This window comes from Nelumbo nucifera, chromosome 8 (assembly GCF_055504915.1).
Source record: "Nelumbo nucifera cultivar China Antique chromosome 8, China Antique-T2T, whole genome shotgun sequence".
Taxonomy (NCBI): domain Eukaryota; kingdom Viridiplantae; phylum Streptophyta; class Magnoliopsida; order Proteales; family Nelumbonaceae; genus Nelumbo; species Nelumbo nucifera.
In genome coordinates this window covers 47917155-47944888 of record NC_142656.1, presented here as the reverse complement: position 1 = coordinate 47944888, position 27734 = coordinate 47917155, and the positions used below count along the sequence as shown (strand labels likewise).

General features: G+C 40.3%; 1 pseudogene across 1 annotated transcript in view; it reads left to right on the top strand.

The window, feature by feature from the left end:
- The first annotated feature begins 4110 nt into the window (after positions 1-4110).
- LOC104609036 (uncharacterized) overlaps positions 4111-27734 on the top strand; it is a 36581-nt pseudogene continuing 12957 nt past the window's right edge. Inside the window, exons 1-4 of the transcript XR_016079527.1 lie at positions 4111-4674; positions 4823-4963; positions 5087-5191; positions 15342-15427. The product of XR_016079527.1 is annotated as an uncharacterized LOC104609036 (transcript). The remainder of the gene's footprint in view (positions 4675-4822; positions 4964-5086; positions 5192-15341; positions 15428-27734) is intronic.

Below are 27734 nucleotides of genomic sequence, written 5' to 3'. Positions count from 1 at the left end.
GGTTGGACCCAACCTAGCCCATCGGGCTACTTGACCCATGAACAAGTCTATATAGAATGGACAAAGAACTAGAATATGTCTTCAACTCACTTTGATACAAGTTGGACTATAAAGGCATTTATCTTATATAAAGGGATAATTATTAGTTACAACAATCATAGAGAAGCTAAAAAGAAATTCAAAGCTATACTACTTAATGAATAAGTATCCATACACATCTTGTATATTTTTCCAATAAATAAAAATGATATTAATAATTAATTTTTCCATTGCAAGGTATACAAATCCAAGCCATATTATTTAACTCAATAGTAGAAAAATTTGCCAATACATTGCTCTAAAACAAAACATATTTAATCATCACTAGATAATTAAAAAGCATCAATCCATTATACAAGAATATCTACAAACATAATGACCTCTACATCATTGACTTAACCACACTCATTGAAGCAAAAGTTCTAATCAACTCTACTAAGTTAAACTACAATTTCATCAACCTTAATGACTTATGTGAGTACATAACAAGCAAATGTGTGCTTGGTAAAGAATACATTTATCACAACCATACTATCAATTTTTAAGATAAAATAATAACAGAATAAACCACACTAAAAAAATTCCATTTCTATATAGATGTACTTGTAGTCTTAATTGATGTAAGTACAATATACAAATTTAAATATAAAGGACATTCCATGAAGAGAGAGTCACTATATGGACATCTCATTAAGTTGAAAAAACCATATGGAATTGTTAGTTTTTTATTCAATAAAAATTAACTATTTAAAATTTTCTTTTAATCTTTGATTAGTTTAATTGGGTAATTGAATCAAAGACTAGCCACTTTAATTAAAATATTTTAAATGTTCAAATAAATTAATTGATAAAACATCAATAATATGGGTCCCACTTTCAAATGTATAACAGAAAATTATTGATGGATTGAAATTTTAGAGGGTCAATTGATCGCTTTTTCAAATTTTAATAATAGAAAAGCAAAATACTTTGTCTCACTTGATTAAGACTTCAAAGGGTTGATCTATCATGTTTTTTTTTTTAATTTTTTAATTTTTTGTTAGTTCTATATGAACTATTTTTTAATTTTTTAGGATAGCTTTTGCCTTTTGGACTTTTTAGGTTTTGGATTTTAGTGGGCAAGGACAAAGATGTTAGAGGGTTAGAGGTAGGGGAGGAGCCAAGTACCTTAAGCACAAATTATGAAAGAAGCATATATACATTAATTAGATCTAAATAATTACACTAGTTAATATTTAATACAAAATATGCTTTACAAAACAATGGACTAATACATGCAAAATAAACTTGTTAAAACAATAGAAGGAATCTAAAATAATAAAAAAATAAAAAAAAAACATAATAGAGAGGTCGTGCTTCAAGGTAAATATAACATCATAATATCATATAACTACTAAAATGTAATACTATTATTTCCACTTGAAGAAAAATTTTTGTGATACATCACATTCAAAATGCACACAACTTGTTATTCAATCAATGCAATCATCATAGATATAATCAGTCTGCATGAACCATTTTGTTTAGAGTTATTTGCATAATTTTACCACGAAAACTTATATAATACTATTATTTAAAATATCCTCTATCTCCATCTTATCAAAAATTCAAACTACACTATTTTGCTTTAGAAACTATAATATTATAACTATTGTACTATTAATGGAATCCAAACAATAACAAAAAAGATTTCTATTTCCTTTAAGTTGAAAATATTTTAATCCGTTTATATATCCTTTCAAACTTATGCTACTTTCACTTTTTTCTTTTGCTTTTTTAAGCAAAAAAAAAAAATTATTCATTTACTCCGTGGGTGATATTTTGAACTTTGTAGGATCAGTTTGGAAAGAGTACAAATATAGATGTAAAACCTTGAATTTATTCTCTAAATACTTGTAGGTTTGCTCTTCCCAAATTGAGCCTAACGATTTTGGGATGAATATATTGTCAATCCAATGGATCACTTATCTAACTTCTGGCTTAGATTGACAATTTGATTTGTATCCCTGCCTCCTCATGGGTTCATGGAAGGAAAATCCCTACTTGATCCAGTTAGAGAGAATTGAAAAGTGCCTCAGTAGTGGAGTTCAAAGCATATTTCATTGGTGATACTTCCATCAATTTTGTGGAAGAATGGTCAGCTTAGTGTTGGGAATTGGGGTTATTAAAATTTGGAGGAGAAGTTCTGAGGTGTGTCTAAAGATATTGTCTTTAAAACGTTATTTGCCCCCACTCAGTTCTACTGAGTTTGCTATTGGGTTATAGGCAAATCTGTTTTCAGGATACAACAAAGCATTGGGCGAGAATCTACCACTAGCAAAGTTGAAGAATTTCCGAAGAAACATTTTGTGAGATAGTAACAGACTGGACTGAGAGAGACAAAATGATTTTTGAAATTGTGTGTGTAAAATTCTTGATTCACACTCCTTAAATAATCTAAGAAGAGTTATGGAGCAGAGGAAAGTGTTGGTTCAAAAAAAGGCTCCTTGAAATTGTGACTGTTAAAATGTATTTAATAGTTAATTACTGTTAACTTTGAATAGTGTCTCTTAATCACACCCGATCAAATCGTGGACGTTGAAACAACAATGGTCAAGTGCGAGCAAAGTGTGCCTCTAAAGCGCCTCATTGCACCGCATACACGCACATGCACACATTGTGCAGTAGCAAGCCTCCATACTCTCCTCTTTATTTTGAAGGAGTGTGAGTAAGCTATTATTTAAAAATCTTAAAACAAGTCTTGAATTTTCTAATGTGGGGCAAGTTAAAAACTGATTTTTTGTAAGAGAAATTTATTTTTCAAGACGTGTGTAAGTGTGTTTTTCATGTAATTGATCAATCAAACTCCATTGGATTTAATCTCTAATGAAATTAAAACCCAACACTTGGGAAGCCCAAAGCCCATTACATGGCTTTAAATTACAGGAATCATCCAATCTCTAATAAAAAATCACATCTACGCCTCATTGGAGGCACCCCCACAAATGCCTCACATGCACATCTAAGCATGCATTATGGGAGATGTTAACTCAGCTAACCAAGTTGCAGACTCTCCTCTTTCTTTTTATAATGACAATCTTTCCTATATTTAGCTGCTATTTGTTGGAGTGATTGTGTGGCCTTGTGGGATCAAGCTATGTCATGTGAGTGAGATGGGGATGCTCACGTGAGTGGCGCTAAGGAGTCCTCATTGAACAGATTAGACCTATTCATGGGCCGGGCTTGGGTCGGGCTTTTACTGTGTATTAACAAATTTTTTTAAGGCCCGAGCCTGAGCCCGGCCCGACCATCGGGCCTACAACTTGGGCCCGAGCCCGGCCCTCTTAAAAAGCCCGAAGCCCGAACCTGTGCCCGGGCCCGAAATTTAGCCTATACTATTACTATTATTAATGTTGAAGCGACTAAATAGAGAGAGAAAGATTAAAATTATAAAGAAAAGAATAAAATATATATATATATATATATTAAATTATAAATATATATTTTAATAAATATTATATTATTTATATATTTTATATAAATATATAAAATACATATTATATATTTTATAAAATATATAATATTGAGTGAAGTCAGGCCGGGCTTTTTTGACAAATCCCGAGCCCGGCCCGAAACACAGTCGAGCTTACTATGTTAGGCCCAAGGTCAAGCCCGCGGACCTAATTATATGACCAAGCCCTAGTACAATTTTTGTGGGACCCACCTTCATCTGCTTGTTGGGCGTACCCGCTAATCAATGTCATACAAACAACCAAACAAACAAACATCTCTCTTTTATAGTTGTAGTCTTGTCGGCCCGTTGCTCTACTGTCAACCTCACACACAGTGGATTTTGGGGATTGGGACAGAACAAACAGAACACAAGGATCAAAGCTGGACAGAGAGCCCAGTCCAGCTTGCTCCGGGCTTAGATTCCTAGTTCCTTCTATATCTAGCTTTGAACATTTGGTATGGCCCATAGTAAAGCCCACGTCATAAACTAAATTTAGCCCACTAGGGCCGCTTCCCCTTCGCTTATTATTAGAGGTGTAAAAAGTACAGCACTGCAAGGTCCGTTCGAATATAGCTTTATAGGTTAGCGTGGCATTGGAATATCTCCCACGAAATAAAGCATATAAAGTAGAGAGATATTCTAAGGCTGTAAATTCTGTTCGAACGGCTTTTGCACTCACCGAAGCCGATCTCTTCTCATCTATCTCTATGAGACAGTCGGTAGTCACAGACGACGCAGAAGAGAAGGAATACAGTACAGAAAAGGAAGACACGAGAAGAAAGAAAGGGCTGAGAAAATCATGAGCATCGGACTTGGGAGTTGGATCGTCCGCATGTTTTCACTTGAGGGCTTCATATCATCACCACCACCGGTCTAGGCTCTCCGCCGTTGCCCTTCGGCGGCGCGCCGGGATTCCACTACTTGAGCCTGCTTTTCTTCGTGTGAAGCGAGGTGGTTGTTGGGCTACAGACCTCACCGCCTCCTCATCCTCGTTTTTCAGGGCCCCGCGCGCGCTGTTCCATTTCCATGTCGACCATGGCGCACTTTTGCAGGACGCCGGTGCCACCATGCTCGTTACTGCCGGCGCTTATGCTCTCGTTCTCGCTTTCGATAAGCTTACCATGCTAAATGTAGTCGAACAGGTCTGAGTTCGAATTTTATTCCCCAATTCCACCACTTTCTTCATTTACTGTAGGCATGGTTTCTTAGGCTACATATTTCGTGAAGTTACATGATTTCGAATCTTGATAGGAGGACATGCACTGATTGCATTTCAGTTTATCTTCATAGGTTGCACTTCTCTGATATCTCAATTTCCGATATTTTTTTTGGGCAATTTCAACTTCCAATAACTCGAGGGAGTGGCCTAGAAATAACATCCTATCCTGAAAAGCGCGGGGGCTGAAACTGAGCTTTACAAAAGAATTGGAGGTTTCTGACATTATGTTTATGCCTGCTGAATCAATTTCAATCTATATAATTGTGGAGGGACATTTAATATATAACATTCATATTTTCGGGCCTCTCTGAGTTTATTAATATCTGATGTTGTAGTCTGCAGAATTTTTGCAGCAGATTGAGTATTCTGAACTCTGAAGTCAGAACCATTTTTGTGGGGCTGTACTAGCACGGGACCTGACCAGGAGAGCATCCGAGCAGGTTAATATAATGGAAGGGAACTGATTATTTTTTATTTTGTTTTTTTTAAGGGATTGGTAGGGAACTGGGCAATTGCTTATAGGTGTCGAGTCTAGGCTTAGCAAGTCTCTTCTTTGTATTTTAACTGTTTTCCCCTTTAATATTTTAATTACTTCATAGGCATTATGATGAACCTCTCATCAAACAGATGGTTCCAGGTAGTTTCAGACTGGTTTTGGAGTAACCTCTGACCTGGTAACTAGAAGCCTAAGATGATAAGTCAAATAATCCACATAATGGCTGTTTCACCTACATGTGATGGGCAATAAACTCAATATGGTTTCTATAAGGTCTTAAATAACCCAAATAAATCATTTTCTAGTATGGGTTTTAGAACAAGTCTCCCCTGACAAAATTGAAAGAAAAAAAAAAGAAATGCCAAAAGTAGAGAACTAATTCGTAATTGAATTGATTCAAATTGCATGAATTATACAAATTGTAAGATTTTTGTAGACAAGGATCCAAACGTCAGATTCAAAATCATATCGTAAGTTGTAAGATTTTGAGAACTATGCTGTTTGGCATCAAATTATTCACCCGACAAAGCTTCCGCTCAGATAAATTTATGAAATGAGAAGATTCCTTGGTGCTTCAGGAATGAACTTAAAAACTTTAGGAGCTTGTCAAGGGGTTTACAGAGAGCATTGTTTCTGGGCTGAATCGTAAAATAACCTAAAGTTTTCTGTTGTTGAATGTTTCTGTATTAAGTATGTAAGGGGGTAGCTGAGGCTACTAAAAGCTGTAACTCTTCAGTCTTCACTTAATTAATAAAGTTTCTGTTGCTGATAAAAAATGATATGTCTTTTGTTTCTAGCAATTGTTTTATGTCATCAATATGGATTTTTTCTGCCAAGATTTTTGCTTAGGCATTTCAGGATAGTTTTAAACATTGTTAGAATAGTTTAAGACTAAGGTTTGGGTCACAATTGAATGCTTGACCAATTACCAGGGCAGGTTGCAGGGCATTAGGGATTGAATGGAAGATGTAGGTGAGATCGACCTGTCGCTGTAAAATGAATAGAAAAGAAAAAGACTAATTGCCAAGATTTGAATAGAAAAGAAAAAGACCAGGGCAGGTTGCAGGGCATTAGGCAATTACCAATTGCCAAGATTTGAATAGAAAAGAAAAAGACCAAGAAGAAATACCTGTCGCTGTAAAATGAAGAAGCGGTCTGCCGTCCACCGGTGACGAAGGTGCCGAAAGGTGTTCTCTTCAGTTTGACTGTCTCAGAGTCAGCTACATGCGACAGTGGGGACTGAGAAAGGAACGAAGATTAGGGCAGCATTGCATTGAAGATAGCTCTAATTTCAAGCGTAAAGACATATTTGCCCCCACTCACGTGTAACTATTGTACATGTATGAAAACTTTTAATCCAAATCTTCAAGTGTCTGACACTTGGTTTCTTTTCGGTCCAAAGTTCGTATGGAGTTTCCGGAACCGATTTGGTTGGAACCCAATTCAGCATGTAGATTACAGTCTCTAATGCATATCCCCAAAAGGATGTGGGTAATTCAGAGCGTGTGAGAAGTGACCGGATCATGTCTAACAATGGATTGTCCTAAAAACCGATTGATTCAATTATGGGTCTAAAATTACAGACCCTTTCAGGTCTGGTTCAATTATGGGTCTTTATCGTTTCTTATTGGCCGGTTCCAAATCTATTTGGATCTGACCCCTAGTTGTTGTAGGGGTGGGGGTTGGCGATTTTTAAAATTTGCCGATTTGTATGAAAAGGAGTCAACCTCCAGTTCGGTTTTTAAAACATTGGCCAAGGTTTTAAAAACTAGACTAGACAGAATTGTTATTGGGACCATTCCTAGGTTGAACGGTTCAACCATTTGGTTCGAATGGACAACCTGTTCTGACTTAAAAAATAAATAAAATAAAAATGGTCAAAAACCATTGTCCGAGTCAATCTAATTGGTCGGGTCAGTAGGTCACTGATCAAAATCAATGGTTTTTGGCCAAAAAGTAGTTTTAGGGTGAAACGGAACCAATAATCTGATTGTTCCTAGTCAACCGGTCAGATTGTTCGATCCGGTTTTCAAAACCATGACATTCGCAAAGAGTCGACCTCCGGCTTAGTTTTTAAAATGTTAACGACGCAATAACATCGTTAAGGGTAGGGGTGGAAATGAGCCAAACTTTTTACGAGTTATTCGAACTCGAGTCGACTCAGACCAAGTTGAACTTCAAACCGAATTCGAGCTCGGTTTGAATAAGATACGGCCCGGCTCGTTAAGCTTGCGAGCCTAGTCGAGCCTCTGTGTATGGTGGCCCCATTCACATTCTAAAAGAAATTACGAAATAAGAAATCAAAGAGAGGGAAAAAAAATCAATCGAACAAGCCAAAACCCTTTTAGTTTCAACCCTCCCTCTCCTAGCGAATGCAGCTGCAACTCTGCAAGACTGCGAGGTGCGGCCTGCGACCCTACCTCACCCTCAAGCTTTCTCACTCTCAGACTCAATCGAGTCGACGCCCGATGGTATTGTTACCTCACAGTCTCAGTCTCTTAGATTCTTCTTCTTCTTGATTTTGGGTTTTTCTTTGTCCTTTCTACAGCTCTGAGAATTCGAAGTTGGAAGGATTGGTTGGCTCCCAATCTCCCATCAACTACTCTGTAACCAGCTGTTCAACATTCAAAGGTAACAATCAATCCCAGAACCACAAAGACCACCACACCGTCCATGTTAACTTGCAGTATTTGTAAAAAATTTCATTACATGCTAACTTGTAGTATTTGTTTTGATGCTATTACTAAAGTAAAAAATTTCATTATATGCTGATTTGATTCTATGTTGCTTGTGGAGAATTCTCTTAGGCAATCAGGATAAATTGATTTGAACTTTGAAGCATTATTACAATTTATAAAATTAGGGATATTTTTTAATTTTTTATTGCTGCACAAATTCGACAACAAGCAAGTGAATATATTGTTGTTCAAATTTTTTATTTCCGGACTTAAGAGTTCCGGAAACACTAGATGGGACAAATGCCCCCCAAAAAAGTCCTTTCAGATAGAATCGATCAAGGCTCCACCCTTCTCCAGAATGGAAAAATGTTATGTTGTATGATATTGTGATCGAACATTGGTGAAGATATTAGAGTTGAAGAAAAAAAAGTCACTGTGAGAGATGGAGACAGATACCTGAACATTGACAAGAGCTCCATTAGAATTTTCTCATTTAGCTCCTAGAAAGCGACTTATTAAAGATTTATAGACAGCTGAACAAAGAGAAAGCATTGCCTATCAAAAGAAAGGAGAAAAAAAAAGAGGTGAAGAGAGAATGTACAGTACAACTAGAGCTACCTGTCAATGGGTCAAGTTCCAAACCAATAGAACTCATTTCCAACCCAAACCCTATAAGGAAGTACATCAACAATCCCCTCACCCAAAGTATTAAAAAAAAAAGAGCAAGAAGTCAAATTGTGGTGACTTAAATTTCATTTCCACTTAATAGAACTAGAGGATATTATTGGCTTGGACTGATTTAAATATAAAGACAGATTGAAAGGTCAAGCACTAGTTCAGGATCTATGCTTCTGAGAAAGCAAAAGATTTGCCTCTTTGAAAAACAAGTAAAACATCAAAGTTCTCTGAAATGTACCTGAGGATGCATTTCTGGATTCATATTAGAAGACCATCCATCCTCTGATGGTTCTAGAGCATCAAAGAAATCATCAGACATATCATTAAGTACCAGAAGACTTGCAGATTTTGAAGATTCTTTTTCCACCTCTTCTTTCATCAAATCAACTTCCTTGGTCATAATATTCTCTGATGATGTCTGGACTTCAACCTTGAGATCCTCTTTTTCATTATGAGGCAATCCTATACATTGTGTCAACTCTCCTGATGAGAACTCTGTGGAGGGGTAATTTCCTACTTTGGCTTTGAAGAATTCCCTCAGTGTTGCAGGCACAAAAATCATGATGCAACTCAAGTAATGCCCTGAAACTTCATGAGCCAAAAACCCAGAGGCTAGGGAGAATGAAAAGTGGAACTGTGCTTCATTAATAAAGAAGAACAAGAACAGTACCAACAACTCTAGTCTCCTAAGCATTCAGATGGTTATTGACCTTGCAAATGATGTGCGTATATAACACTTCCAGAACCTCCAGTCAATGGCAAGCTTGTGCTTACAACAGATTGTTTCCCTTGGTTCATTGGAGAAATTACGTATCCTCCATCTTCTACAGATTCATTAAAGCTCGAGCAGGCTTGGTTTATTATCGAGCTCGAGCCGAATCGTGCTCGAATATATAGTTTTTTCATTCGAGCTGAACTCGAGTCTGTATTTCCAGTTTGAATCAAGCTTGAGCCTTGTAATGTTATACCGAGCTGAGCTCGAATACTCAAATATTTGCCTCGGTTCGGCTCAAATCCACCCCTAGTTGGGGGGCTCTGTCTAAACAAAAAAACCTACTACGTCAGGAGTGGCATAGACGTTGGTCGGTCACAGGAAATAAATCTTGAGTCCACTAGAACACTTGGTAGGAAATATAGAAAGAAGAGAGTTCCCTCGTCGTTTTTGTTGGTTTGTTCTTTGGCCCCTTCTTGCAGTATAGCTCTGCGACAACCTATCTCTTGGACTCTGGTAATTATTGCCCTTCTTAATTCATTTATGTTTCCTCGTATAGGATTACCTTGTGCTTTTGCAACTTCTTTTTATTTGTATCTTTTTTTGAAGTGATTTTTCCATTTAAATATTTGAGTTTGTGTAACTTTCATTATTTTTTATATGACTACAGTTTATGTGAAGGCTTGACTATATCGGACTTGCACCCATCTGTTGTTTGAAAAATTCCCTCAAAGAAACAATTTGTTTTTAGAGGAAAAATTTGTGATTTATTACACTAATTTGCATACTATTTAATTTTTGTCACGTATCCCTTTTAACTTTGAATCTTTGAATGCAGAACATTAGAAAGTCAGTTAGGTTGTTCTGCTTATTTTTTTTCCCACTTAACATAGTTTTTCCCCCCAAAATAAACACCTAGGTGATCCAGAGCAGTGGATCACTTAACATGGTTGTTCTGCTTCATCTAATATTTTTTTTCCTTGTTCTTGTTTTCTATCATTGATTTGTAAAATCCTAGTGTTAGAACACTCGTGGGAGAGGGTACCAAAAATTCGAATTACAATAGGAGCTTCACCCGGGCTCAACATTTGGCCCTTGTTTGTCTGTGCTACTCGTAGAAGAATTGACTAAGCATATGCAAGATCAGATCTCTTAGGAATTTAGGCCATGGGTGAGGCTGTCTCACTCCCTAGGTGCTTCTTTGAACTCTTCTCATTCAATTGGGTGCCTAGGAGTGCTAATATTGGCAGATTCTTTGGCTAGAGGTAGGACTGGATAGAAGTTTCAGAATGGGGGTGCCCAGGGTTCGGCTATAATTTGTAAAAGCTGTATGTTTGTCTCTTCTGTTTTCTGTTTCACAATTTTATAAATTGTAATAATGCTTCAAAGTTCAAATCAATTTATCCTGATTGCCTAAGAGAATTCTCCACAAGCGACATAGAATCAAATCAACATGTAATGAAATTTTTTACTTTAGTAATAGCATCAAAACAAATACTGCAAGTTAGCATGTAATGAAATTTTTTACAAATACTGCAAGTTAACATGGACGGTGTGGTGGTCTTTGTGGTTCTGGGATTGATTGTTACCTTTGAATGTTGAACGGCTGGTTACAGAGTAGTTGATGGGAGATTGGGAGCCAACCAGTCCTTCTAACTTCAAACTCTTAGAGCTGTAGAAAGGACAAAGAAAAACCCAAAATCAGGAAGAAGAAGAAGAATCTAGGAGACTGAGACTGTGAGGTAACAATACCGTCGGGCGTCGACTTGACTGAGTCTGAGAGTGAGAGAGCTTGAGGGTGAGGTAGGGTCGCAGGCCGCACCTCGCAGTCTTGCAGAGTTGCAGCTGCATTCGTTGGGAGAGGGAGGGTTGAAACTAAAAGGGTTTTGGCTTGTTCGATTGATTTTTTTCCCTCTCTTTGATTTCTTATTTGGTAATTTCTTTTAGAATGTGAATGGGGCCACCATACACAGAGGCTCAACTAGGCTCGCAAGCTTAACGAGCCAAGCCGTATCTTATTAAAATCGAGCTCGAATTCGGTTCGAAGTTCAACTTGGTCTGAGTCGACTCGAGTTCGAATAACTCGTAAAAAGTTTGGCTCATTTCCACCCCTACCCCTAACGATGTTATTGCGTCGTTAACATTTTAAAAACTAAGCCGGAGGTCGACTCTTTGCGAATGTCATGGTTTTGAAAACCGGATCGAACAGTCTGACCGGTTGACTAGGAACAGTTAGATTATTGGTTCTGTTTCACCCTAAAACTAATTTTTGGCCAAAAACCATTGATTTGATCAGTGACTTACTGACCCGACCAATCAAATTGACTCGGACAATGGTTTTTGACCATTTTTATTTTATTTATTTTTTAAGTCAGAACGGGTTGTCCATTCGAACCAAATGGTTGGACCGTTCAACCTAGGAATGGTCCCCATAATAATTCTGTTTAGTCTAGTTTTTAAAACCTTGGCCAATGTTTTAAAAACCAAACTGGAGGTTGACTCCTTTTCATGCAAATCGGCAAATTTTAAAAATCGCCAACCCTCACCCCTACAACAACTAGGGGTCAAGATCCCAATAGATTTGGAACCGGCCAATAAGAAATGATAAAGACCCATAACTGAATTGGACCTGATAGGGTCTGTAATTATAGACTCATAATTGAATCAATCGGTTTTTAGGACAATCCATTGTTAGACTGTTAGGCAGTTTTATGCCCTTAGCTTCAATCAGAAATATGAACATTATGAATTTATTGTAAATGAATAAAGTACACATTTGATTCATGTTCCTGTGGTGTGTTTCTGTGTAATACTCTTAAACTGGACACTTAATGAGACTTGTGTTAGTTTAGAATGTTCACAGCCATTGGGTAAGTCTGGGGAGATTTATCCTGCCAAGGCTGACATTGGTGTGCTGCCAACTGTTGGAGTGGCTTGTCTCAGCTACCAGGGTGAGACCCGAAGCACATGCAGTGTGGGATTAATAGAACCTTTGAACCGGACCAGATTTCCAGTATTGCCCTGGGCCTTGGAGATAGATGGGCAAAACTGGAAAGTTGCACCTGACCCCTAGACTCGATTATGATACTACACTAGGTGTCGGATTGGGCTGTCTTTGATGTACCAATCAGTGAGATCCTTAGCGGGGGTTAAAACCTGGGTATGTTGGGACAGTCCGAGAATTCATCTGAGTGGGTGATCATAGTGACATGATCAACCCCTTTGTCGGACAAAGGTAATGATTGGGGATGCACTCTCTCTGATGGAAACCAAGACTGCCGGTAGCCGATTTCAATTGTTGAGATTTTGTTTTGCAAAATATATTTATATAAAGATATATATATATATATATATATGTATATATATATATGTTATGGTTTTGAAATGATTTGCAAAAGGTTTTAATTCCCGGGATCCATGTAAGAAGAGAGTGCAACACTGTTCCTTGCAGTCGAGGGAGAGGTCCTCCCTTGTCGGGTAGTGTTTGATCATTATGGGCTGAGAGGTTAAGTGTAAGACCATTGAGGACAATACCTGATGGGCTAATCTTGCATCTGCCCACAGTCCCTAGGTGTTACAAGGTGGCTTGGCCCAGGGACCACTTAGGGTAAGTGTTGGGCCCATAGAGCCCATAAGATGGGTTTCAGGGGGTGCACTGTCCATAGCAGTGTATTCGGCCAGGCCTTGTAACAAAGGCTGGGCTGAACCCATGTGGCTGATGTGTAGATCAATGTTTGGGTCCCACGCCATACAAAGAAGCCCAATTGGGTAGCAGTTTGGAAGGCTAAGTGAGTACATAACCTTAAATGGGCCTTAAGCCCATTTCGAACTGGGCTGATTTGATCAGTCAATTAAAGGGGGCGAATTCTGAGATGGATTAGCTGATAGGATTGGGCCTAGACCCTATCCACTTAGAGAGTCCAAGATCTAAATAAGATTTAGATCTGGAAGCCTCCTAATTAGATTAGGAGATGGCTGATCTGATCTGCAGATAAGATAAGGGTTCTCCCTTATCACTTAAAGGGACTTCTAATCCAAATATAATTTGGATCAGCAGCTCCTATTAGGATTAGGAGCTGATCCCTTTAAATCTATAAAAGGAGGAGGGGGCAGCAGCCTTTAGACATGCAACCTAAGACTCTTGTCTTCAGAGCTGAAATCACAGAAGAGAGATTTCTGCAACCTCTGCAAAATCTCTCTTGTTGCCTCCTTCCTGCCGCCGCCATTACCTTCAAGTTCGATCTCCAGTTCTTGGGAGAAATCAAGATCTGATCTTGATACCAATCTTTTGGGAAAAGATTGATCGAAGCTGTACTCACAAGCCATCTAGTTGATTCTTGCGAAGGGTCAAGTTCTTTTGAAGGACATTGCTGATTCTTCTCCATCCTGCACTGCGCCATCTTCAGTGGGAGCAGTCTTTGGATCCTTCCTTGGGTGTGAACACCTCCATTGGGAGATACTAATTCTCCGTATCGGGTACATTCTCCCTCCTACTCCTTTTGGTTCAGATCTGGTTTGGTTCATGGTTCAAGATTGATCATTGAAAAATATATTTTCTAAAATAGGGAATTTGATTCCCTGCAAAGATGGGAGAAATTTTTGAAATTTGCCCAGTCCATACTCCTTTTGGTTCAGATCTGGTTTGGTTCATGGTTCAAGATTGATCATTGAAAAATATATTTTCTAAAATAGGGAATTCGATTCCCTACAAAGATGGGAGAAATTTTTGAAATTTGCCTAGTCCATTCCGCAAGACTTGGGCGTCCATGTGATGGATATCCCATCCCTTCATAGACATGGTCCGGTCACTTCTCACACGCTCGGAATTACCCACATTCTTTTGGGGATATGCATTAGAGACTGCAATCTACGTGTTGAATCGGGTTCCAACCAAATCGGTTCCGAAAACTCCATATGAACTTTTGACCGGAAAGAAACCAAGTGTCAAACACTTGAAGATTTGGGGTTGTCCTGCGCACGTTAAAAGAACGAGTGCGGACAAGTTGGAATCCAAGACCAGCCGTTGCCTATTTGTAGGCTACCCAAAGGTATTGGAATCCAATACCTTTAGTTTTTTAAAAACACCGAACCGATCGATTTGATTAACCGATTTTTTGGTTCGTTTTCGGTCGGTTTGTTTTTATTTTCTCACCCCTAAATCACCAAAGATAGCCTATATGGACTACGGGCCTACGGGGTGCTAGTGTAGCGCGTTATACTTGGATTAAAAGTTTTTTCATACGTGTACAATTGTTACACGTGAGAGTCGGGGCAATTATGTCTTTACGCTTGAAATTAGAGCTCTCCTCAATGCAACGCTGCCCTAATCTTCGTTCCTTTCTCAGTCCCCACCGTTGCATTTAGCTGACTCTGAGACAGTCGAACTGAAGAGAACACCTTTCGGCACCTTCGTCACCGGTGGACGGCAGACCGCTTCTTCATTTTACAGCGACAGGTATTTCTTCTTGGTCTTTTTCTTTTCTGTTCAAATTGGTTAGGCTCAGATTCAGAAACCTGTATGAACAATTTCTGTTTAGAACCACTCTTACAAGTTACAAGTTACAATGTTCTCGTGTTCCTATTTTCCTTCTCCCTACGACTCTCATTTCTCCTTCAAAACCTCCCGTGTTTCTGTTACTCTTACAGATAGAATAAACCATGGTGATCTTGTCTGAATCATGTTTGAACAAGCTTCCTCTCGTAAAAACCTCCGAACCAACTATTTTCTTCCCTGAAAGCAAAGAGTCTCCTTGTTATGGCTTGTTAAGACTTAAGACTTGGGGTTCTTCAAGATAATCCACCAAGGTTTTCCAATGGACTTCGTCTCCAGAATTATATGCATTACATGATGATAAAGTTATATGCAAAACTTTCTATACTAAATACCTATATCGTGTCTCCTTATGCATGTCTTTTCATCTTGCCGAGTCAGACTTCCTGTGAATGGATTGGGTTCTACTTCTGTTTGACATGTAGCTTTGAGGCCAGGTTCTGACTGTATTATATCTCTTATTCTATATTTGCAGATAAGGAAAGGGAATTAGGAGAGGCGCAAACGGAGATCAAGGCACTGAAGTATTCTGAACGTCTCAAAGAAAAGGCTGTTGAGGAGGTAACTACATGAAATAACAAGATGCCAATTATGTATAAATGTTTGGAAATGTCAAAAGACCATTTCCCAATGAGATCTCTTAAAGGGATTTTAATCGATGTGTATTTAACAAATAACATGGTGAGCAGATACTTAACAAATCAATCACAATCCAGTGATCCACCTTCTAGACTGGCCAGCATGGGGGTTCTCTGAATCTTATCTTCTAGACGTTTTAGTTCAAAATGACCCTATTTCTATTTGTATTTTCTATATATAACAATTTTTATTACAGCTAGTTCTTGGTACACTCACTCAACTGCAACTTCAGTAGTACACAGGGATGATTAGTGCATCAAAGTGATTGGTTGTGATCCTAAAACATGAATTTACTAGGTCTCAATTTGGATGTCCTGCATCAAAAATATTTTTAGCTGAATGAGTGCTCTAATGGTGCCTTGACATTCGATAGTAGACCAGCAAGATCTTGTTCTGAATGGTTTGTTTCACATAGAAATGATCTAAAGAATTTACATGATCAAATCAAACATCATTCTCATTATGTGAATGAGAAATATAGTTTTTTGCGTCATTTTACCAAATACTTCATATTCTTTTTTTTGAAAATTGGAACTTCAGAGAAATGATTCCTAAAAGAATAATTCTGAAAATTAGAAACACACAAAATTGATGCCAAACATGACCTAAATGTTTTTATCACTTATTTTTATCTTGTAGTGTCACTACAGAGCTCTAGGTTAGGCTTCTATCTTTGTTTGGGTGCAGATGGGATATGCTAACAGAAGTAAGTACAATCTTTAACCCTTCTATGTTCTATAGGCCCCATAAAAGAGGAAGGAAAATGTGGAGGTGTGCATGAGCAGCCTTGTTATGGACAGTTTGGGAAGAAAGGAATGCCAGGATCTTCCAGGAAAAGGGGGGTAGTCAGGCCATGAAGGATTTCATTTTGTATAGGGCAATGCATTGGTTAAAGACTCTGGATTTGTTTGATCATTTCTCCTTTACTGACTGTTGGAGGGATTGGTTATCAGTAACAAGTTGTTCCTCCTCAAAGATAAAGGTAATGACAAGCTGGGTGTCCCCTCCTCACAGTTCTTTGAAGCTGAATTTTGATGGAAGTAGCCAGGGCAACCTGGGTCCCTCTGGTTTGGGAGGTGCACTGAGGAATGAGGCTGGAGATGCTGTCTTACTATACTCTGGCCCTTTAGGTATTGGTAACTCTATTAGGGCAGAGCTGTTGGCTGCAATATAAGGAATAATTCTTGCAAAAGAAATGGGTGTGGAGCAGCTTCTGGTTGAAGGGGACTCTAAGACAGTGGTGAACTGGTTAAATAATTCGGAGAATGTCACGTGGGACTGCAAGAATGAGATAAAAAAATTCAAATGGCTAACAAGGAATATGTCTGTAACAACACAGTGGGTTAGGAAATCAGCTAATGCATTTGCTGATGTCTTGGCAAAACAAGGGACAAACAGGGAAACATTGTTATGGGTGCAAGTGTAATTTGTGACTAACAGTCATGCACTTTTTGATGTAGTTTTTGTTTTTTTCTATATGGAGAAGCAGCACCTCGCGCCTCTTTGATGGGATTTTCATGTAACCGATCTTTGAATTAATGGAATATGACTCTTTACTTGTAAAAAAAAATACGACCTAAATTTTTTAGCTTCAAAGAATGATTTCTTAGAATGAGTTTTGGACATAAAAAAAATTTAGTCCAACTACCTTTATAAATCCAAGCTTAAGAGTGATTCTTAGAATCACAAAATTCATCAGAATTTTGGTAGTAAGTGGAGGAGAAGGATCAATGTTTGTACTTTGCTTTACCACCCCTACATTCGTTATTCTTATGAATGGTGCCCCAACTGGTTACTTCAGGAATTATAGGGGTCTGAGGCAGGGAGACCCCTTCTCTCCTCTTTTGTTCATTTGTGTAACTGAGGCTCTGGATGCACTTTCTAAGAAAGCTATGGTGGGTGGGTTTATTTCAGGTTTTGAAATGTGTAGGAATGACCAAAATACTTGCCTTCTAGAATTTTTTGACATCACCTTATTTTTTCTTAATGCTTCTATTCCGTAGTTGCAAAACCTTCTGTGGGTTCTAAGATGGCTAGAGATTGTATTGGGTCTTAGAATAAATCTGGAAAAAGCTCCCTAGTTTTCTGTTAACCGAGCTCCTAATTTTGACAAATTGGCTAGGGCTGTAAGGTGAACCACCTACCAATCTCTTATTTAGGGCTGCCTTTCAGAGCCAATTGTACTTCCTCCTGCTTCATTTGTGAACCAGTTATTGAGAGGTTTCACAAGAATTCATCTGGGAAGGCAAGGTACTTCCCTAAGGGAGGTAAACTAACACTAATCAAAAGTACCATGTTCTTAGATCTGCAAGTAAAAGTGAACATGTGGAAAGAGGAAAGCTTCAATACAGAACTTCTGTTCTTAGAAGAGGACTCGGTAGGAGGTGGCGATGTCAAAGGGGACTGCGGGAAGTTGACAGTGACTTCAGGAGATGGGCTTGTTTCACCTCTTTCAAGTGAGGGAATCATTCTAAATACAGAAGCAGACCTTGAAAACAAAGTGGCAGATACCACGTTTGTGCTTGATAAAGAACAAAGAAGGCCAGGTACAACCCCTGATTTGATGCTGTCTAAGGAATTGGAGAAGTTAAAAACTGCTGAGAGCGATTTGGTCAGTAGGGGTGTTATTATGGAATCAAATGGGGAACAACCTAACCAAGTCTTGGACAAAGAGCAAGATTTTGGTGAGCTGGTAGGAGATGTTCACTACCAGCCAGTCTTTGAGGACCAATTCAGAGATAGCTACAGAGCCTTAGGAGTTCGCTGAAAGAGAATTCTTTGGCAGGAAGAGCTTTCCAACCTGTAGTTCCCATTATGGAATTTGGTTAACCCAGAGTACTGGTCTCTTAGCTGAGAGGGAAACCCTTCACTCTTCCATTGATCTTGTCCTGGTTTCCACCCAAGGTATGGCTATGACTTTCCATTTTGGTACTAACTCCTTGTCTTTGTTTCTGTCCCAGACTCCCAGCCAGCCATATTGCTACATCTGCATCCTATTGTAGGGGTGAATAATGGAGGGAAAATTGCTTCACAAGAAGAAGAGGAGGTAGGAGAGAAAATTTGGAAGCCGATAGAAACTTTTCTAGAAGAAATGAAAAGGAAAGAAGCTGAGAGAAGAAGTTGGGGTAGGATTCTAGAGGATGAGAGAGCAGTTGAAAACGTGTAGATAGGGGAGGTAGAGAAAGAGGTGAGTAATGAGGAAGAGGAGAGAGGAGGACCAAATGAAACTGATAAGGAGGTCTCGGTTGCATAGTTTGTTGAGCAAATGGGCTGTAAAATAAAGGATCCAAATGAGTTGAAGGTATTTTTGAGGAAAGGAAAGGTAGAGAGAAAACCAAGGATGAGAAAGTTGAGTGAGTTAGAAAGGCTAAGGCGAGATGTAGAAGAAGATAAGGAATTCAGTGAGAGAAAGGGCAGAAGAAGAGGGACCAATTGAAAAGAGGACAGGTAAGGGTTTTTTTAGAAAGTGGTGATGAAGATTCTCAGTTGGAATGTTAGGGGGGCTAGGTAAAGGCCTTCAACAAAATAAGTAATAAGAGAGAGGATCCAGATTTGGTGCTGATTCAGGAGTCTAAGCTGATGGAGTTTGATAGGAGATGGGCTAGATCGGTGTGGAAAGTAAGGGGCATCAATTGGGCTTTTTGTCCTTCGTGGGGAAGGTCAGGAGGTTTAGTGACAATGTGGAAAGAAGAGGTTTTTGAGGGAGTGGAGAAGCTGATTGGGAAGTTTATTGTTTCTATCAAGTTAAGACACAAGGTAGATGGATTTGAGTGGGTATCAACTAATGTGTATGGTCCAACTAGTTATAGAGAAAAAAGTGAACTTTGGGAGGAATTAGGAGACATTAGAGGACTTTGGGAAGGCCCTTGGTGTTTAGGAAGAGATTTCAATGTCATTAGATTCATAGAGGAGACTAATAGGGTGAGGAGAGGTGGTAGCACTAGCATGAGAAGGTTTAACAGCTTCATAAACAGTTTTGAGTTGAAAGAGGTTTCTCTACTACATGGTCTATTTACTTGGTCCAATCTCCAAGAGAACCCTATATGCTCTAAGTTGGATAGATTTTTATTCACAATAGATTGGGAGGAGCACTAGGGGGACTATTATTTCTAGAGCATTGCCTAGGGTAACATCAGATTGTTGGCCTATTACCTTAATGAGAGAGGATCTCGGTACTAGAGGGCCCACTCCTTTCGGATTTGAGAACATGTGGCTATCTCACCCTAGGTTTATTGAGTTGGTGGAAAATTGGTGGAATGACACTAACCCAAGTGCTATTTGGGAGGGGATGAAATTTCATTGGAAGTTGAAGGAGTTAAAAAGGAAGATTAAGGTGTGGAATATTCTACAGTTTGGAAGGATTGAAGAGAGAAAACATGAAGTGATCAATCAAATTGAGGAGTTAGATGCCAAAGAAAGGGGAGGCAATTTTGAAGTGAGAGACAAACAAGAAAGATGGAAGCTCAGGAAGCAACTAGAAGGCATCCTATTCAAAGAGGAAGTCTGTTGGAGGCAAAAGTCTAGACATAACTGGGTGAAAGGTGATAGAAACACCAAATTTTTTCATGCAATGGCCAATGGTAGAAGAAGGAAAAATCTGATATCTATATTGGAGATAGATGGGGTGTCAGTATCTTAACAGGATGAGATAGCTAGGGCCTTTGTGGAGCATTTTAAGTCTATATTTAGAAGGCCTTTAAACTAGAGAATCTGGGTGGAAGGGTTAAGATTGGCTAAAATTGTTTGAGTAGAAGATGTGGCTTGAAAGAAATTTTGAGTTGGAGGAAATAAGGGAAGCAGTTTTTTCAATGGGTCAAGCTAAAGCACCAGGACCAAATGGCTTTACCATGGCTTTTTACCAAGACTGTTGGGAGATATTAAAGGAGGATATCCTTAAAGTGTTTTTTGAATTTTCCCAGAGGGAAGTAATAAATCCGGGGCTGAACTCAACTTTTATTGCTTTAGTCCCAAAGAAAGTGGGAGCAAGTCATCCAAGAGACTTTAGACCCATTAATTTGGCTAATAGCTTGTATAAAATCATTGCGAAGGTTTTGTCTTGAAGAATTAGAGAGGCGCTTCCGGAGCTAATCTCACAGAATCAAGGGGCTTTTGTTGGGAATAGGCGCTTCCGGATCAAATTCTAATTGCCAATGAGTGTGTGGAGGATATGCAGAGAATGAGGAGGGAAGGGATTGTGTGCAAGTTGGATTTAGAGAAGGCTTACAATATGGTTGATTGCTCTTTTTTGATGCATGTGTTAGATGTCTTTGGTTTTGGGGAGAAATGGTGTAAATGGATCCTAGGTTGTATAGAGACTTGTCATTATTCCATCCTGGTAAATGGAAAGGTAGTGGATCACTTCCCGACTTTTCTAGGAATTAGACAAGGGGACCTCCTCTCTCCATATCTTTTCACCTTGATTGCTGAAGTGTTGGGGAGGCTAATTGAGAAAGCAGATTCAAGAAGTCTTGCGAGGGGATGGAGAGTTGGAAAAGACAACATTTCTATCACCCACTTAATTGAGAATGCATATTCAATACTGTTTTATGAGGGGGAGGATGTGAGATGGGCCAAAAACTTGGAAGTTGGTGATTCAAGTGCTTGAACAAATGTCAAATATGAAGGTGAATTTCGACAAGAGTTGTGTGGTGGGGATCAATATGGAAGAAAGACCTATATTGGAGAGGGCTGAAGCTTTGGGTTGTACGGTGTCTCAACTCTCAATGGCTGCTGAACTATTTGGGGATGCCCTTGGGGGATAACCCGAGGAAAGAGAGCTTTTGGAGCCCTGTAATTGATAGATATGCTAAGAATCTAGCCTCTTGGAAGAACTATTTATCTCTGGGTGGTAGAATCACTTTGATCAAGTCTACACTAACTAGTTTGCCTGTGTATTACTTATTGGTTTTTAGGACCCAGTGAAGATAAGTAGGAGTTTGGAGAAGTTAATGAGAGACTTCTTGTGGGAACCAGGGAAGGAGAGGGGAAGGATCATAGGGTGAATGGGGAACTAGTCTCTAGGAGTAGGGCTGACGGAGGGTTAGGTTTAAGTAGCATTCGGAGGAAAAATGAAGCCTTGTTGGGGAAATGGTTGTGGAGGTTGAGAGGCGAGAAGGATAAACTATGGATGAGGGTAATTTTAAGTATTCACGGTCAGGCAGATGATGGCTGGGATGTTGAGACTTTGGCAAGGTCTGTTGGTGCCTCTCCTTGGAAATCTTTACATGCCATTCTTCCTTTTTGCAGCACATCAGATATGACCTCGGCTCTGGGAAACAGGTAAAGTTTTGGGAGCACATTTGGGTCGGTGAGATACCTTTGAAAGACCAATTCCCTTGTTTTCACTCTCCTGATTTAAGGGCAAGGTTGTGTCCAGTTTTCTAGTTCCTTCTCAGTCTAATTTTGGGTTTGATTGGGATGTGGGGCTTAGAAGAGGCTTAAGGGATGTAGAGGTTGAAAATGCCATGAGTCTGGTTCAGATCTTAGACCGGGTGGTGTTGGATCCCTTTGAGAGGGATAAGAGACTGTGGACCCTAACTCCCTCTGGAACCTTCTCTTGTGCCTCTTTCTTCAAGTCCCTACTGCCTTTATCCAGTCCATTTGCACAAAACTTTCCAGTTAAGGATGTTTGGGGTGAACCGATTCCTCCAAGGATTGGAGCCTTTTGTTGGGAAGCCTTCCTTGGAAGATGTAATACATGTGACGTACTCTGAATTGGTGCATTCTTTGCAAGGCTAATGGTGAAAGCTCCTACCACTTATTAGCTTCTTGCCCCTTTGCTACTGATCTTTGGGAATGGTTTCTTTCCTCTTTTGGTTGCAGGTGGACCCCACCACCAAACATTCAAAGTTTGTTTAGCCCCTCATTCTTTGGTTGGCCAAACAAAAGGGAAGGATAATGTGGAGATGTGTGAGGGCTGCTGTTTGCTGGACTCTTTGGGAGGAAAGGAACACCAGAATTTTCTTTGAAATTGAAAGAAGTAAAGAATGCCTTATTGAAGTTGTAACAGTGAGGGTGGTACATTGGCTGAAATCCTTGGACCTGTTTGTTGATATTTCTACGAATATATTGCTGAATAGCTGGCTGGAGGTGGCAAATTCTGCTCCTGCTCGCTCTTTAGTTTTTCCTTTGTGGTCACCACCAGGAAGTGGACTTATAAAGCTAAACTTTGATGGAAGTAGTGAAAATCCAGGTCCATCAGGTGTAGGAGGGGTTTTCAGAGATGAGGATGAGAAGGTGCTTGCTTTGTATTCAGGTTCCATTGGGTTTGGAGTCCACTTGCATCCAAAGAAGAGGAAAACCAATTCCCAAAGAAGGCCAAACTATTGCCTCACCCCTGTTTATCTCTCTTTGGAGCACTGTAACTAAATTCTTTTAATCTAATGAATTCCAATTATTGATAAAAAAAAGTTACTATGTGGAGGAATGAGGTGCTAGAGGGGATTGAAGAGCTCATTGGAAATTTTACAATCTCTGTAAAGTTTAAACAATTAGAGGATGGGTTTGAGTGGGTGCTCACCAATGTCAATGGACCTAATGATTATCAGGAAAGGAGGAAATTATGGGAAGAATTGGGGGATATCAGAGGGCTGTGGGAGGGACCTGGTGTATTGGAGGAGATTTTAATGTATTCTGGTTCACGACTGAAACTAATAACTCCAGACAAAGGGTGACAACCAACATGAGGAGGCTTAATAGTTTGGTGGACACCCTCCAACTCAAAGAGATCCCTTTAATGCATAGTAACTTCACTTGGTCGAACCTCCAAGCTAACCCAGTTTGTTCCAAATTGGATAGATTATTGTTTTCTTTAGATTGGGAAGAACATTGGGGTAGATTGATCTTGAGACACTAAGGAGTGCTGGCCCTACTCCGTTATGGTTTGAAAACATGTGGCTAACACACCCGGATTTTGTTCAAAAGATTAAGGGTGGAGGGAGAGTAACCCTAGAGTAGAGTGGAAAGGAATGAGGTTCCATAAGAAGCTTCAATACTTGAAAGAGAGACTTAAGGAATGGAATTTGGTAGAGTTTGGGAGGATAGAGGATAGGAAGGATACTCTTGTGGACTAAATTGAGGAGATTGATTGAAAAGAAGAAGATGGGAGTATAAAGGAAAGAGATAGGAAACATAGATGGAATTTAAGCAAGCAGTACTTGAAAGAGAGACTTAAGGAATGGAATTTGGTAGAGTTTGGGAGGATAGAGGAGAGGAAGGATACTCTTGTGGACTAAATTGAGGAGATTGATTGAAAAGAAGAAGATGGGAGTATAAAGGAAAGAGATAGGAAACAAAGATGGAATTTAAGCAAGCAGTTTGAGGATATCTTGTTTAAAGAGGAGATTAGATGGAAGCAAAAATTGAGGTGTAAGTGGATCAATGTTGGGACACAAACAAAGGGAATACAAGTGTACAAGAAAAGGCCACGTCAGCCTTTAAAGAATATAACTAACAGCCAACCACTAGAACAAATTAAATAACAAACTAGACAAGTGGACTTCAAGAAGCTTTGCATGGAAGGAGAACAGTATTATAACAGAAGGAATTATTGATTTGGAGAACAGAATCGGCTACATGGAAAGAGAAATGCAAAGAATATCAGCTGATGTCAAAGAAATCAAAGAAAGCTTTGCATCCTTGCTGGAATTCAAGAAGAGCGCAGTGACACCAGTCATCGAAGTGGATCAAGAACAGCAAGAATTGAGTTTCCCATCTTCGTAGGGGGAGATCCCACTTCCTGGCTTTTGCGAACAGAAAGATACTTCAATTACCACGACACACAAGGACCTGATTGTGTTCCACTAGCTTCTGCACACCTGGAAGGAGAGGCGATTGTCTGGTACCAGTGGTACTGGTGACAACACCCAAGGGCCACATGGGCAGACTTCACCGATGCCTTAACCATGCGATTTGGAGTCTCGGCTTTTGAGAACTATGATGAAAGCCTCGCTAAGCTACGACAGACCGGCTCCGTTCAAGATTATCAGATGGTGTTTGAAAGATTGGCGGTGCACGTGCAAGGCTGGCCAGAAAACGCGCTTGGCGGCAGTTTTGTTGGTGGACTCAGGGAAGAATTGCGGCTGGAGGTAAAAGCCATGCAGCCCACCACCGTTCTTGAAGCAGCAACATTAGCTCGACTACATGAAGACAAAATGAGCCGGGCAAGAAGGATTAGCTGACCTCTGGGAGCTGCGATCAGACCAGGTATACCAAACCAAGAACCTCGAATCTTGGGTAAACCAGAGCCCAGATCAGGAGTAGGAATCACAGGCAAGGATGCCAACTCTGGTTCAGGCCCCGGCTCAGCCAAGAGGTTAACCTGGCTGAGATGCAAGCCCGACGAGAAAAGGGCCTTTGCTACGCATGAGGAGACAAATTTGGGCCGGGCCATCGCTGTAAGGTCCCCCAAGTTTTCTTCCTTCAACCTGAAACTGAATATGTCGAGCAACTAGCTGACATTGAGGAACCAAGGGACAACCAAGAATGGGTACAAGGGACAAAGGAATACCCGAAAGTATCCCTGCAAGCCTTGACCGGTCTTGCTTCTTCTCAAACTATGAGAGTAACCAGACTGATACAAGGGCGCCATGTGTTGGTTCTGATAGACAGTGGCAACACCCTCAATTTCATCACCCAAACATTGGTTAGACAACTAGGGGTTCCAGTCCAACCATGTGCAGCCTTTCGGGTGCACGTAGCTAATGGGAGCAACCTGGTATGTGACAGTACGTGCACAAAATTAAAGATAAGGATACAAGGACATGAGTTCGAGGTGGATCTGCACCCCCTGGAAATCAGTGGAGCAGATGTAGTTCTCGGAGTCCAATGGTTAAGGCAACTAGGGCCGGTGATATGTGATTGGGCCCGCCTCACCATGGATTTCCAAATGGGCAGCTCACAGGTGCATATTCAAGGGCAGCGGTCCAAGGGTCCAGGACCTATTAGCCTCGCCTCCCTAAGGAAACAAGCAGCAGACCCAACCCACATCGTTTTAATGCAGATAGACTCCCACAAAAACGGCCCCATTCTAGCCCCAGAAAGCAGATCCGAAGAGGGCCGCACACATCTACAACAGATACTTCAGAAGTTCTCAGTGATCTTCCAAGAACCTAAGGAACTACCACCGAACCGTGCCCATGATCATCGCATTCCATTGCTGCCCGAGGCTGCACCTACAAATGTAAGGCCCTATCGTTACCCCTATTTTCAGAAACTAGAGATTGAGAGAAAAGTGCAAGATATGCTTGACAGAAAAATCATACAACCCAGCCAAAGCCCATTCTCCTCGCCAGTATTACTTGTGAAAAAGAAGGATGGGACGTGGCGGTTTTGTATAGACTATAGGGCCCTGAACAACATCACTGTGAAGGATCGATTCCCCATACCAGTAATCAATGAACTACTAGATGAACTTGGCAGGGCCACCATATTCTCTAAACTAGACCCGAGATCCACAAGACTGCCTTTCGTACATACAAAGGTCATTATGAATTTCTGGTTATGCCGTTTGGGTTGACCAATGCGACAGCTACATTCCAAGCCCTTATGAATGACATATTTCGACCCCATTTGCGCAAATTTATACTCGTATTTTTTGATGATATACTTGTATATAGCGCTACATGGGACAAACACCTAGTACATCTACAAATCACCTTGGAATTGCTAAGGACTCATAAGCTCTTTGCAAAGGAGTCAAAGTGCACATTTGGACAAACACAAGTACACTATTTAGGGCACGTGGTCGAGAATGGCATTGTAGCAGCAGACCCGGAAAAGATCTCAAGCATGATAAATTGGCCTCGACCTCAAAATGTGAAGGAGTTACGAGGCTTCTTGGGTTTAACAGGATACTATCGGCGATTCATTAGAGGGTATGGACTGATTGCTGCCCCCTTGACAAGTTTACTTAAGAAAGATGGGTTCTGCTGGACTAGGGAGGCCCAACAGGCCTTCGAGATACTCAAGACAACTGTCTCATCACCACCAACGCTCGCACTTCCAGACTTCTCAAAGGACTTCATCATTGAATGTGATGCGTCAAGCCAAGGAGTTGGTGCAGTCCTCACACAAGAAGAAAGATCACTAGCGTTTTTCAGCAAGGTAATGACAGCACAGAAATGGGCCAAATCAGTATATGAATGCGAATTGATAGCAATTGTTCTCGCAGTTCAGAGGTGGCAGCCCTACCTCCTAGGAAGGAGGTTCATCATACGAACTGACCACCAAAGCCTGAAATTTCTGTTGGAGCAGTCCGTACTATCCCCGGAACAGCAGCGATGGATAGCCAAATTACTTGGCTACGATTATGTCATTAAATACAAGGTTGGGCACGCTAACAAGGTGGCAGATGCACTGTCACGCCAGCCACAACTATTTCCATTACTTCTCACGGGCCCTGCATGTTCCATCATGGGTCAGCTAAGGGATGAAGCTGAAGGGCACCCACAACTGCGCAAGCTGCATTCACAGATCCAACAAGACCCTACTAGCCACCCAGGGTACACAGTGGAGAATAACTTGCTACTGTATAAACGCCGAATGGTGATACCACAAGATTCAGCCCATATTCAGCAGCTTCTGGAATTGTTCCACTCATCCCCAGCAGGAGGGCACTCAGGGATCCTACGCACTTACAAAAGACTAGCCACCCAATTCCATTGGAAAGGCATGAGAAATTTGGTCCAAAAATTCATAGCCGAATACGTCATTTTCCAGAAAAATAAGGCGGATACCTAGTCTCCAGCGGGACTGCTACAACCACTCCCAATCCCTACATAGGTGTGGGCAGATATATCCATGGACTTTATAACGGGACTCCCCCTTTCCTATGGCAGGTCCGTCATTCTCGTAGTAATTGATAGATTCACCAAATACTGCCATTTTCTCCCTCTGCCCCACCCCTTTACAGCCTCCATGGTGGCTGAGATTTTTACTAAGGAGGTGGCACGACTGCACGGTACCCCCAACTCTATTATCTCAGACCGCGACCCTATTTTTATGAGTCATTTCTGGGCAGAACTTTTTCGACTACAGGGAGTGAAACTCTTCAAATCTACCAGCTACCACCCTCAAACAGATGGACAGACTGAGGTGGTCAACCGGAGTTTGGAAACCTACCTAAGGTGCTACGCAGGGGAAAGACCACGTCAGTGGCTCAAGTGGCTTCATTGGGCAGAATGGTGGTACAATACCACGTATCACAGTGCAGCCAGAATGACTCCCTTCC